Below are 13,613 nucleotides of genomic sequence, written 5' to 3' on the forward strand. Positions count from 1 at the left end.
TTTAATCTTGTTCCTAATCCTCGCTGAAGTGAAAGCCAAAAAGTATGGTGGATCATAGCCAGAATCTGCTAGAGCCCAATGAGAATTTAGAGGAGGATATTCTTTTTAATGTTCCAGTCAAATGAGAATTCAGATGAAGATATGGAACAATGTAATTTAGGAAAAAATATGGGCTTGCCTGGATTGTCAGCGCAAAGTCATGCCATGAAGGAAACCAAGACCGTGCGCTTGCCTACAAACTTTGGTGTTGGAGAGTAAGTTAGGTGGAAATAACACACATTTGTATGTATAGCAGGTGCTAACAATGCACACTGCTGAACATAACTCAGGCAGACAAACTATTATATTTTGACATTCAATAAAATGGTATCTGAGCTAAACCTTCTAATGGATGCCATTATTTAGGTGGGAATGGAGGTACCGCTACAAAAGTCATACCTGCAAGCAATCCATATACAACTCTGTGACAAGGAATTCATTGCTAATACAACAGATGTGAATAAAAACAGGACATGCTTGTAGAGAAAGTAGCTCTGAACACGTGGACTCTGATAGCAACAGATCCAGTTTCATCAGACCTCTACCCGATGTCGGTTCTATGTTTGGAATCCAAATAGTCTCTAACATGTAATAAACATCAAGACTCGATTATGTTGGAAAAAAGTGCCATTGTTTTGTTTTGTTTCAGAAAGAGTGATGATCGAGATCTAAGTTCTTCCAGGATTTCAGTTATAGTAAGTCAAAAGAATCACACAAGTAACATCAAATGAAGTGAACTGTGGGGATTTTTGTGGCTCTGGGGAGAGCCTGTCCATGGCTGGAGGGGCAGCTGAAGAGTGCAATCTGGACTCTTAATTGGGATCTTCTAAAGTGCAAATGTCAAATGTTGATAACTTACTAAAATTCTAAACCTCTCTACTGATCTAACAGTAGCTGCCTCTTAGCTACAGGTTGATGACTTTCATTTGAATTTTACATAGTTAAATTATGTATTCAATTACCAGAGTCACAGTAGCACCTATTTTTAGGTATGGGGATTTATATCACTTTTCCATAATTTAAGGTTTGGATTTTCTGGCTTTATTACTTAAGAAGCTTCCTATATTGTGTCATGACTACAGTCTCTGTTTTACAACATTCTACCTGCCAAAGCCTTATCACTGCCCATCAGTGGAGAGCGGTGGTCTTCACTGAAGCCATCCTGAGCTAGACTGATGAAATTCCTGGTTCTGTGCCTGCCATCCTACACAAGGCTGGTTTCTCTGATAATCTTGGAGATTCCGTAAGTTACCCCAACACCCTTTAAAACATTCCCTTTTTTCTCTTTAAATAATGGCTTTTTAAGGCATTATTTCATTACTAAGAATCCTAAGGCTGAAAACTTTCCCACTGTGGTGTGCGTGTGTACGCGCGTGCACCCATGCAGTTGCCTTTGCTCTCTGTTTACTTTAAAACCAAGCAGTAAGAAATTAATCGCCTAAGCAATGATTTTGCATATCACCCATTAAAAATCCTCATGGAATGGTGGAAATTGTGGGCACAAGACACTGGCATGTTACAAAAACATAATCTTTAGAAGTCATGTCAATAGTCCATATGTATTTATGGAATGTTATAATAAAGCAATATGTAAGCAACATTTTTTAGCTCCTTTAATAGTGAACTGTCAGTTTGGAATGAAAAGTCAATGTCCCTTTAAAAAGGGAAGAATTCTGAGACTTTATGCTATCCAGCTTGGAAATTCTGATTTTCAGATGCTTTTCCTATGCATTATTAGAAAAGCCTCACTCAATGATTATACTGCATAGACTCCAGCTTCTAATGCAATAACAGCATCCCCACATATAAATTCACTGAAAAGTGTGCAAAAAGAGTCAAAAATTTCCCCCAATTTAAGGAATATCATTTGTATACTTCATTTTTAAAAAATATTTATTTATTTATTTGAGAGAGTGTGCACATGAATGGGGGAGGGCAGAGGTACAAAATCTTCAAACAGACTTCCGTTGATTAAGGAGCTTGACATGGAGCTGGATCTCAAGAATCATAAGATCATGACCTGAGCCGAAACCAAGAGTCAGACACTGAGCCACCCTGGGCACCCCTACTCTCACTACATCTAATCGGTTATTAAGTTATCCTAAAGTATAGAGAATTTAAGCATTTGGCATACACTTATATGTTGAATATATAAACCTTGTTAGGCACTGTGGCAGGGCTGAGCAAACAAAATTATATTATTTCTACTTTGTTTCTTCAAAAAATGATCAATTAACTGAGGGAACCCTCCAACAATGTTGGCCAGAATGTAAATTGGTGCAGCCACCGTGGAAGAGTATGGAGGCTCCCCCCAAAAATTAAAAATAGAAATAATGTAGGATCTACTAATTCCACTACTGAATATTTACCCAAAGAAAACTAAAACACTAATTCAAAAAAAAGATATATATGTAATATATATATTATATATTATATTATATTATATTATAAATTATAATATAAAATATATATAAATTATAATATAATATATAAATTATAATATAATAATAAATTATATTATAAATTATTAATATAGATTATATATTATAAATATATATTATATATTTTATATATATTATATATATATATCCCTATGTTTGTTGCAGCATTATTTACAATAACCAATATATGGGAGCAGCCCAAGGATCTATTGATAGATAAAGAAGATATACATATACTTATCATATACTAAATATTATATATATGATTACACACAATAGGGTATTACCCAGCCATAAAAAAAAAAAAAAGATATCTTGCCACTTATGACAACAAATGAATGGACCTAGAGGGTATTATGATAAGTCAAATAAATCAAAGAAAGACAAATATAATTTCACTTATATGTGGAATCTAAAATAAAACAAAACAGATAAATAGACAAAAAAAGTAGAATCAAGCCTATAAACACAAAGAACAAATTGATGGTTGTCAGAGAGGTGCAGGGTGGGGGATGGGAGAAATAGGTGAAGAGATGTGACGATACAGGCTTAGAGTTATGGAATGAGCCACAGGAATAAAAGGGAACAGCAGAGGGAATATAGTCAGTGATATTGTAACGGTGTTACATGGTGACAGATGGTAGCTGCACTTCCAGTGGAAAAAGCATAATGTGTAGAGTTATTGAGTCACTATGTTGTTCACCTGAAACTAAGGCAATATTGTATGAACTATACTAAAATAAAAAGAGAGAGAGAGAGAGAGACAGTGAGTTGAAGAAATAGAAATTGAGTGAGAGCAAGAAAGAGTGAAAAGGGAGAGCTCATGTGCGTGCCTGCCTGTATGTGTGCGCGGGCGTGTGCATCTGCTATCTCCCCTTAGGTAAATGTTTGAGGAGCAGCTTGGAGTGCTCTAGGAAACACGGATTAGACAATGGGATTGGCCTAGTTCATAAGATTTATTATGTTGATCCTTCATGTTCAATGCAAGAGTCAGTAATAATTCTTTTAAAGGGCTAGATAGTAAGTATAAGTTTCTGTTTTAGTGGGCTGCCGCTCTTTGCAACCCATAAGAAGCCATAAACAATACATAGTTTACCTTGGGTGTCCTCTCTGTGGGTAACCGCTCCCCTCCCCGACCTATGGCAGGCACTAACATGTTTTCCATCCTTCAGGTTTATCTTCTGCAGAATGCCATAAAAAAATGACGGAGATTTGGGGCCCAACATTTCATCTCCCAAAGACATTTAAGATGCATCCATATTGTTATTTGAACAGATAATTTGTTCCTTTGGAACAGAGGAGCATTCCACTGGCCCCGTATATCATTTTTTTTGAGGGGGGGACAGTGATTCCGTTTATTTATTGTTTAACAGTCGTGAGTTACAGTAGGACTTAACCCCTCATCAGACTGGACATAAACCATCTCTTTGTAAAAAGGCTCTTTTTTTCCAAACATTACGTCCAAAGGATGAATGGTCTGTTTGCACCCAGTGCCATCCAAATGTTCAAGTCAAAAATATTTATACATTTTATACTTAGTTCTTTTTTTTTTGGTCTGCTAAAAATAGTATTGCAAGTTTTGGCTTCTTTTGACATAAAAATTACAATCATGTGCAAAACGCTAACAATGAAAGGGTTGATCAGATTTCAAGCAGGTTGTCCAATCTGAATGCTTTAAATTGACTTTACCCCTCATATGTAGAAATCAATCTTGGATTTTCAGTTTCTGGTGATAAGTATATGCAGGGTTTTGTGTGAATCTGTTTTCCTCTGACTTTCTTAAATACTTAGAAGTATAGTTGGGTAATCAAGTGATAAATACATGGTTAACTTCAAAATAATCTCTAAATGTTTTACAAAGTAGTGGCATCATTTTGCATTACCACAAGCAATAAATGACAGTTTCTGTTGCCCTCTTCCTTGTCATTTGTTGTGGTCAGTTTTTTGTGTTTTTTTTTTTTTTTCAGCTATTTGCATAAATGTGTGGTGGTAGCATATTCTGGTTTTGATTTGCATTTTTCTCAAGACTAATGATGTCGAGCAACTTTTTTATATTTAATTGCTAACCACTAACCATTTCCCATATTTGCCAAAGTGCTTGTTCATGGTGTTCTGTCCATTTTAAAAAATTACATTATTTTCTAGTTGAGTTTTAAACTTTTAAATTATTAGACACTTAAAGATGTAGTTCATTAGTTTATAAAATAAGAATATAAATAGAAGGCACATAAATCGGGAGATAAATAAATTTCTGTAAAGTGCTTTACACATAATATATCTTCAGTATACATTATCTATTGCCAGTGATGGTCCGTTCAGGGGAAACAGGTTATGCCTCCTCACATACAATTTAAAAAAAAAAATTAGATACATGGTAGGAAGAGTTATGGAATTTAAATTTCCAAGAGCTAATCATACATCATGAGTTCTTCTTTAGTCAAACAAACTCAATGTATTATAACTACATATAGTTTGATCATCTGTTATTCAACAAAAAGCAAAAAAAAAAAAAAATGCTAGAAACATATTGTTGGAGATTAAATTACCTAAATTGTGATGACAATTTTAGAAGGCTAGGATTACAATCTAACTATCGGAAAAGACATATTCCAAAATAACTACTTTTATTTTTGGTAAGCAGAAAGCATTTTTCTCTTTCATGATCCACTTGGTTGAAAGAAATATAAAATCATGAGATAGATTTAATTACAAAGGCAAGTGTAGTTTTACCCTTGAAGAGCTATTCTCTTAATATGTTATATTCTCTTTGGCTCAAAACTAAAACTTTTTTATGATAAGACACTTCCCTCTGTCCATTTGACTGTATCCTATCAATGAGAAAATGGGCAGTTTGTTTCTCATGTGAGTATGATGATCTATCTTTAGTGCCCTGTTTTCTGCCCTGTGGAGATGAACACATTTTGTGACCGAAGAATGATGGAGACTCCTTAAGCAGTGACCGACATTAACACTTGTTTCTCCTATCTCCCCAACAATGCAGGAATAATAGAGTGGAATTGAATGGCCATACTTAACTCTAGGGTATAATCTATGGGATTGCTACACAAAGATCTGGGTCATTTATCTTTATATTGTATTCTCTATCAATTTGTAGTATATTAACTCTCATTTTATGGTGAGAATTTTATTCCATTATTAAAAAAAATGTTTCAGAGATAAAATTGTATAAAATGTTTGAGTCATTTACATATGGATAGAGAACATAAAACTATATTTCCAAATACTTTGAGGACATAAAAATTTCTAATAAGAGGACATTTTTATACAAACTCTACAACATGAATTGAAGCTCTAAGTCAATCCTCATTTAAACTGGTAAAATAATGTAGATAAAAATGCATTTTGAGAATGCACAGGTGCTCGTTTATACTTTACTTCAGTTATGCCTTTTGTATTTTCCTTATTCACTCAAAAATCCATGTATTCATTACAGAATGTTTTCATTCCTTCACTTTAAAATTCCTATAATGGATGTATTAAGAGCAAGACATTTTGTAGCAAAGTGAGTAGCTTCAATAATGACATAGATTGATTCAATTAAAAATGCCTCATTGTAACAATAGTTGCTTTCCATTGTATAAAACCTAAAATATTTATTTATTTATTTATTTATTTATTTATTTATTTATTTATTTATTTTATAGAAAGAGAGTGGGGGAAGGAGAGGGGAAAGGGATAGCAGGAGAAGGAGGGAAAATCCTACACTCACTCTCTGCTGAGGACAAGCCTGACACCCAGGCACCTCCCCCAAACTGTTTTTAATGTGGATATAAATTTGATGTATTTGTCTACCTAATTTTGTTCTAAGTATATTTAAATTTTAAATCAAAAGTTTTCTCAAAGAAAATGTTAGCAACAATATTTTTAAGAGTTCTATACTCATATTTGAGAGGAGAAAGAAGAAACCTAAGGAAATTAAATTCTATCCCCCAAAAACCAATATATGAAAATCCATGTTTGAACCTGGGTCCCATAATTTCCAATTAAGTTACATAATAAATGCTCATTATTATTAACATGCTGCTTTTTAATTTTTCTCATAAGCTTAAATTATTCTCTCTGTTACTTTATGGATATTAGAATTTTTGTTCCTTTAATAACACAGAATTTATGTGTGTTTAAGTTAGAGGTGGGTTTACATTAGCTTAACTTATCCTGATATTAAAAATCAATTACCAAATTATTTGGAGGGAAATTTATTTAAAGAATTTGTAAAAGCCTGAATAATTAAAAAATTGCTTGCCTTTATATGTTCATCTCCCCGCCCAAGAATTTTGCAAGCTATAAACAATTTGGAGGTAGTTTTTACAGAAAGGCAATTTATCTCATAGAAATTAATATTAATGATTAGCATTATCTCATCTAAGATTATATCTAATTAAAAAAATTCTCTGGCTTACTAATGACATGTTAAGTGTTTTGCTTGATGTGCATCATTAGATCTTTGAGGCTACAGAATGACCCAAATAAATGATCTTTCCAATATTTTGTAAGAAGGACTACCTTACAATTTGTTTTTTTTATCTTTGCTCCATATTTGACATCAACATCTTAACTGTGATAATTAGATTAGAAACATTAACACCAGGCATGTCTTTTGTTGTTGTCCTTGTTGTGGTTCTTATTAAGTACACCCAACACCAGCTGAATTCCCCGCAGTGAGATCGAGACTGGAGCTGAGATCAAGAGTCTGACACCCAACCAACTGAGCCACCCCGGCACCCCAACCAAGTATGTTTAAACAGTCATACAGTCTCAAGGGTTATTTATTTATATCACAAGGGTGATTTATTTTTTTATATTATGAAAATTCTAAAAAGGAATTATTAAGTATATGTCCTGGATAATAGCTCTTGGCTAACCCTTGATGTAGACATGTGGAATACGTGTAGATATACGGAAAATGTGTGTGTGTGTGTGTGTGTGTGTACAGAGAGAGAGAGTGAGAGAGAGAGAGAGATGTTCAAAAGCTCTAAGAGGTTTTTGGTTAAGTTTGGCTAAAGTAGAACTGATGAAGACCTTGCAGAATTTGTTGCAAGCAAGAGTGAAAATAAAGTACACCCCTGTTTTTCTTATTTGGATTCTGAACCAATCAAGATAAACATAGAAGTGAGGCACAGTGAAATCAGAATGTGAGCTTTAGAGCTTGTGGATTTGTTATCAGATTTGTTGGCCTTGGTGCTTAGCAACAAGAACTTCTTTCATGGCTCCCCAGCATGCAGCAGCCATACTAAGTCAGTTACATACGGAGCAGGGGGGATCCCTGGGTGGCGCAGCGGTTTGGCGCCTGCCTTTGGCCCAGGGCGCGATCCTGGAGACCCGGGATCGAATCCCACGTCGGGCTCCTGGTGCATGGAGCCTGCTTCTCCCTCTGCCTGTGTCTCTGCCTCTCTCTCTTTCTCTCTGTGTGACTATCATAAATAAATAAAAATTAAAAAAAAAAATTACATACGGAGCAGGGACTTTATTGCTAAATTTACAACATGGCAGAAGGCAGATCAGAACTCATGCTCACTGCAGGCTGAGACATCCTAAAGAGAAAAGAATGTGTGGAGGCGGGGCGGGGTAATTTCGCCAATCATGTAAATCACCCACACCTCCCCGTTAAGGTAAAAGTGAACTGGGGACAAGAGTAGTAGCTGAGAGATATTTGGATTTATTTCTATGTGGAGTGGGGTATATGCTTGTCAATATTAATCCAAAGGAAAAGCAAAGTAGGATGACAGGTAGAGAAAAACCATACTTGTGGAGGTACCAGAATCATTATTTATTATTTTTTAAACAAGTTCCTTGCTCTCAGGCATAGGGACTCTGAGCTAATAAAAATTATCAAGAAGAAGGATATTAGAAACTTGAGTATTGAGCAAGGGCACTGCTCCCATGTGACGCATATGTGAATCTATTGTGAGGATCATAAGAATATTTCTATAGAATATGTCTTCTATATTTTTAGAGTCTGGAGCTGCTCTTAAGGGCCTCAATTTTGAAAGATGACCTCAAATTATTTTAAGTAAGAAATGCAAATGGTAACATTTTTCTTTTCCTCATGGGACACAACTATGTTTCTCTTGAAAGAAGAAAAAAATGATAAGATGTCAAGAATAAATTCTCAAAGTTACTGACCAGCAGTAACCAAAGAATTTTGACTAAAATATTTAGATGTAGATAATAATATGCAAATGAAATAATGTTATTAAAATTAATGTCCTTACACTTTCATAAATTAACATTCTAAATTCTAAGAATTTATTTTATACATTCTCCAACCTCCATTTTTCCCAAGTTTTCAGAAGACATTCAAATGCATCATATTATTAAAGGGAAGCAAAAGAATGTTTTAGCTCATCAAATTAAACATACAATAGAATGAGCAGAGTTTTACTGAACAATTTTTGATAATAGGATTCCTATTTTTACACATAGATGTTTTCACTTAATGTCTTCTGGATAGTGATTTTTTAAAACAACATGGACTATTTGGGGTAAATGGTCCCAAGGATACCAATTATTCAACAGCACACAAGTGTGAAATGATTTTGGTGAGTCACATACACTCTATTTCAGGAGGCTTGGGAGAGCAGAGTTACCAGAATGAGAAGGATTTTGACTGCTGAGGATACTACGGAAACATTAAAGTCCATAACCCACCATCAAAGATTTATGAGTAAGAGATTTATATTCATTTTGTTTTAATTAGAGCAAACAACTTGCCTGTGGGGTGTCTACACTCAGAAAGATTTTGACATCACAACATATTTTATGTTCTCTAAGGAAAAATTAAAGAAAACCAAAGGATTTTCTTTCCAAGGCTCTGAATTACAAACAAAAGAGCCCGATTTACTTTGGGTTCTCAGTAGCATATTTATGTCTTCAGGGCCTATCATACTGCAACACTTCTGCATTCTAAGAAGAAAAGATTATGGTTCAAAAGTTCACATTTGTACCACTCTTGCAATTTTTCTTTAGATCTGCAGCTCTAAAAGTCATTTAAAACAAAAGTTTACTAAAAATCAAGTTTGCATTTGCTTCCTGCTGGAATGAATTGCTAAAGGGAACACACCACCCCGTGGAACATAATTGTACAAAGTAAACGCTCACTGAACATATCAGATCTTTGCTAAAGTCACTTATTGAATGGCTGTCGTTGAAGAATCATTTTTGTTTTAAATTCTCTTAAAAAGAAAAGCTTTTAGATACAGGAACATTTACTGCTGCCTATATAAATCAAGTGTAATATTATGTATGTGTCTAATGTATTTTGTCCATGCATATCTTAAATGAAGCCATCTGTATTGTTCATATTCAATGTTGAATTATTTTGACATAAGTAAATCGTTTCCTGATTTTTAATTTCAGTCAGTATTTATAAGAGATGACAAAAGTTAGATGACAGTAAAACTAAACTGAAGGAATTACAGAACAAGTTGAATTAGAATGTTTGTTCAAAGATTGAAAAAAGGTGCTATTGTTTATACTCAAAACTATTACCTGTCAGTGGCATTACTTCTTTTCCAAAGTCCTAACTTTATACAAAATTTAGACACAGAGAACCTAGATGTAACCTCTTAAGTGCTACCAATTTGTTCCCTAATTTCACTTACACATTTTTTACAGTGAAATTCCGAAGTGTCCCCTTGGAGGTAGGATGTCCACTAACATACATTCCCATGCCTTTTTTTTTTTTAAAAAAACTAAGTCTTCTCTGAAGGCTAAGTTTCAGTATTTGGCTTACAAGATATTCACACACAGTAATTCCAAAGATTTTATCACACAATACAGAGAGAGGCACCTGGGGACCTGGGGAGTGCAGTGAGTTGAGTGTCCCCCCCTCTTTGTTTTGACTCAGGTCATGATCTTAGGGTCATGAGATGCGGCTCTACGTTGGGATCTGCACTTAGTGTGGGTTCTGCTTGAGATTCTCTCTCCCTCTCCCTATCCCCCTCCTGCTCATGCTCTCTCTTCTTCTCTAAATTAAATAAATAAATATTTTTAAAAAGTAAAAAAGAGAATTTTGCCTGCTAAATTTCTCTTTATGGTTACATTTATATGTTTAATATATAAGAGAGAGCAAAAATTGAACTTGAAAAACTAAACTTTCACTGAAGAACATGATAAGGTTTAAAACTGCTATTTCTAACGCTGACCTTGGGAATGCCGGTTATATAACTTCTTGGTTTCCTGGTTTCCTTATAAAATGAAGATAACAATATTAACTATGTCATAATTTTTTTGAGGATGTAAAACACAGGAAACATTGCCTGACATGGAGTAACTGTTTTGTGTATTAGTTTTCATCATCATTATTTAGTCATATTTTTCCTGCTTTAAATTATATAATAGTGTCTCAGTTTCTTCATAATGTTGTAGGGCATACATTCAGAAATGGTTCACCACAAATGTTGAAGTAAATATCTATACATTCAACCTCACATTTTATCACTTGAAGTTCTCCACAGTTTATTCTACTTGATAGCTTAAACTAAATCACATCCTATTTTATTTGGTTACGGAATAGTCTCCTGCCTTATTTCCCAGATACCATCATTTATTCACTCTTATCTTGCCTTCATGATGGTGCTTGCATATTTTGCAAAGAATAGATTTAATGGTACCATTTTCCTGCTCAAAATAATTCACTGACTTATCAGGATAAATTTAAAATTTAGTAATGGCATACAGGTTTTCTTTCTTTCTTTCTTTTTCTTTCTTTCTTTCTTTCTTTCTTTCTTTCTTTCTTTCTTTCTTTCTTTCTTTCTTTTTGTGCTTTCTCAGATAATTTTCTCCTGTTGAAGACAAAGAATACAGCAGAAGAGTAGTGAGAGATATTAAAATCATAAAAGTCTCAACATGCCAAGATATTTGAAGCATTAAAGAGATCTAACATGCTGGATGTGAAATGTAGTGGCCTGTGTGCAAAAACTATAGAGAGCCAAAACCTCCAGAAGCTAAGGGAAGCCCACTGCTGACATCCAGAATATGTTTTATTTAAGGACCCAGTTAAACAAAAACTGAGTGTTAAGTTGGTTTTAGTTGGCATATTCAGAATTAAATGATTATTCGGTTTCCACTAAACAATAGATACAAATTTAAGATAAAAAATAAGCATAGAGCAGCCCCAGTGGCTTAGCATGTTAGCATCTGCCTTCAGCCCAGATGTGATCTTGTAGTTCCGGGATCGAGTCCCAAGTTGGGATCCCTGCATGGAGCCTGCTTCTCCCTCTGCCTGTGTCTCTGCCTCTTTCTGTGTCTCTTATGAATAAATAAATAAAATCTTAAAATATATATATACTACTTATATTCTTCACATTTAATATATGTTTTATTTTATATGAAATATTATTTTACCTGTTGCATGTTATGAGATATTACTTATTCTGATGGTTTACAAATGAATTTCTGGTCGTGGTCAAAAATCAATTTATTATTCATCGGCTATACTATCAAAAGCATATGGAACATTAAAAGTGAGAGAATGTCTGTATATTTTTTTAACATTAGTTATCTTTAGATATTCCAATAATGGAAAATACATAACTTGGCTAGTGTTATGTATGATCAAATTACATTTGCAGGCACTTTAATAGACCAATGTTAAACTCAGGCAATTCAAAATCCCAAGCAGAGTTTGTTTGATTATATTTTAAATTTTAACTTATAAATTGAATAACCTAGTCTTCATTTCCTACATAAGTAGGCCCCCCTGGGGCATTCTCCTCACTAACCAAGGTTGGTATCATTTTTTCCACTCAGCCAAGATTTTAGTTTCATACTTTCTTTTGATAAACACTTTGCACAGCTCCATTGAATTAAATCGCATTAGGGAAACATGGGCCAAGTTAGATTTGACTTGTCTACCTAGCACTTAAAACCAACCCGAAGGGATTGCAAAACCCCTGCATATGGGCTCAAGTACAGTTAGGAACCAAGGTTACATGTAAATGAGAATGCATAGGCAGCTCTGCCATCTGTCTGCAAAGTCCTTCCTGATTTGCTTGTCGAATATGTTACAGGTTTAGTTAAAGCAGGCAGCACCAGGGGGAAAACCCAAGAAGACAGCTGCCTCCTCTCTGTAACAGAACAAGGCAACACTCACTAATAGGAGTAGGGACCTGTCTAACCTAATCACAGAAATCTCAAGTGGTTTCTCAGCAGTCTATCCATCTATCACTGACACAGCTGAATCCTTAAAAATTTTTCCATGCATGAGTAATAACTAATCCTTTTACTCTATTCAAATGAGATTTTTTTTGCATTTTATAGATCACAGGAAACTTCCACAAAAAATAAAATTAATAAAGTGAAATAAAAAACAAAATAAAATATTTCTAGTGCATTGGCTTTGGGTTACAACAGTAAAATATTGCATAGCACATATGGTATAGTTTTATATATATATAAAGATATACAAGAGATGACCTATTTCTATTAAAGAGATTGAAGTTGGTTCAAATTTAGTGTAAATAAATTAGACTATCCATCATGATAACTTAAGTCAGTTTATATTCCAAGATGGTGGAAGGAGTGAAGCCATCACCACCTCAGCCACAGGACAGGATACATATGTTACTATACTAGACTAAAAGACTTACACTATGTTAATATAAAAAAAAATTATATCACCTTTTTTTCTCACTCAGGCTACCAAATACGCCACGTATATGTGAACTAATTGAGCAATGTTTCTCTCACTATTGAGCAAAACTTCTGTTTAATGGCAAACCATCACTCTTTTCAATAATCTTTTCACTGCTTATGTCATTTATAAAAATACAGGTACCTAGTTTGTTCCTCTTGATGCCAGTCATCGACCCAAATAAAAGCATTCCACAAATAAAAAGGGCTATCAGCTAATATTTGTCTTTAGGGACACCTGTCATCTCATCTGTAAAATGGGGTAAATAGTACCAGTCTTACAATGTTGCTAGTATTAAATAAATGACAATAAAGTTTCTGGGTATAGGAAGTTATCAGTAAATAATATTGGTTATTCATGCATTCATCAAGTAAATTTTTGACTTCCCATATGGAATATCTATAGTTAAATTCTGAATAGTTAATATTATTAACAAATAAACTTCTATATTTGAACTATTTTCCTAGCATATCAAACAA

The 13,613-nt window shown here is 34.1% G+C and overlaps 1 long non-coding RNA gene across 3 annotated transcripts in view; it reads left to right on the top strand.

The window, feature by feature from the left end:
• The first annotated feature begins 7,951 nt into the window (after positions 1-7,951).
• Positions 7,952-13,613, top strand: part of LOC144311965 (uncharacterized) — a 36,825-nt gene continuing 31,163 nt past the window's right edge. For 2 of the 3 annotated variants that reach the window (XR_013377441.1, XR_013377440.1), the window contains exons 1-2: positions 7,952-8,110; positions 9,066-9,165. This is a non-coding gene — a long non-coding RNA (uncharacterized LOC144311965). Of the gene's footprint in view, positions 8,111-9,065; positions 9,166-9,467; positions 9,722-13,613 lie in introns of those variants that run through there. The other variant, XR_013377442.1, reaches the window with a different exon arrangement.

This window comes from Canis aureus, chromosome 4 (assembly GCF_053574225.1).
Source record: "Canis aureus isolate CA01 chromosome 4, VMU_Caureus_v.1.0, whole genome shotgun sequence".
In the NCBI taxonomy this organism is placed as follows: domain Eukaryota; kingdom Metazoa; phylum Chordata; class Mammalia; order Carnivora; family Canidae; genus Canis; species Canis aureus.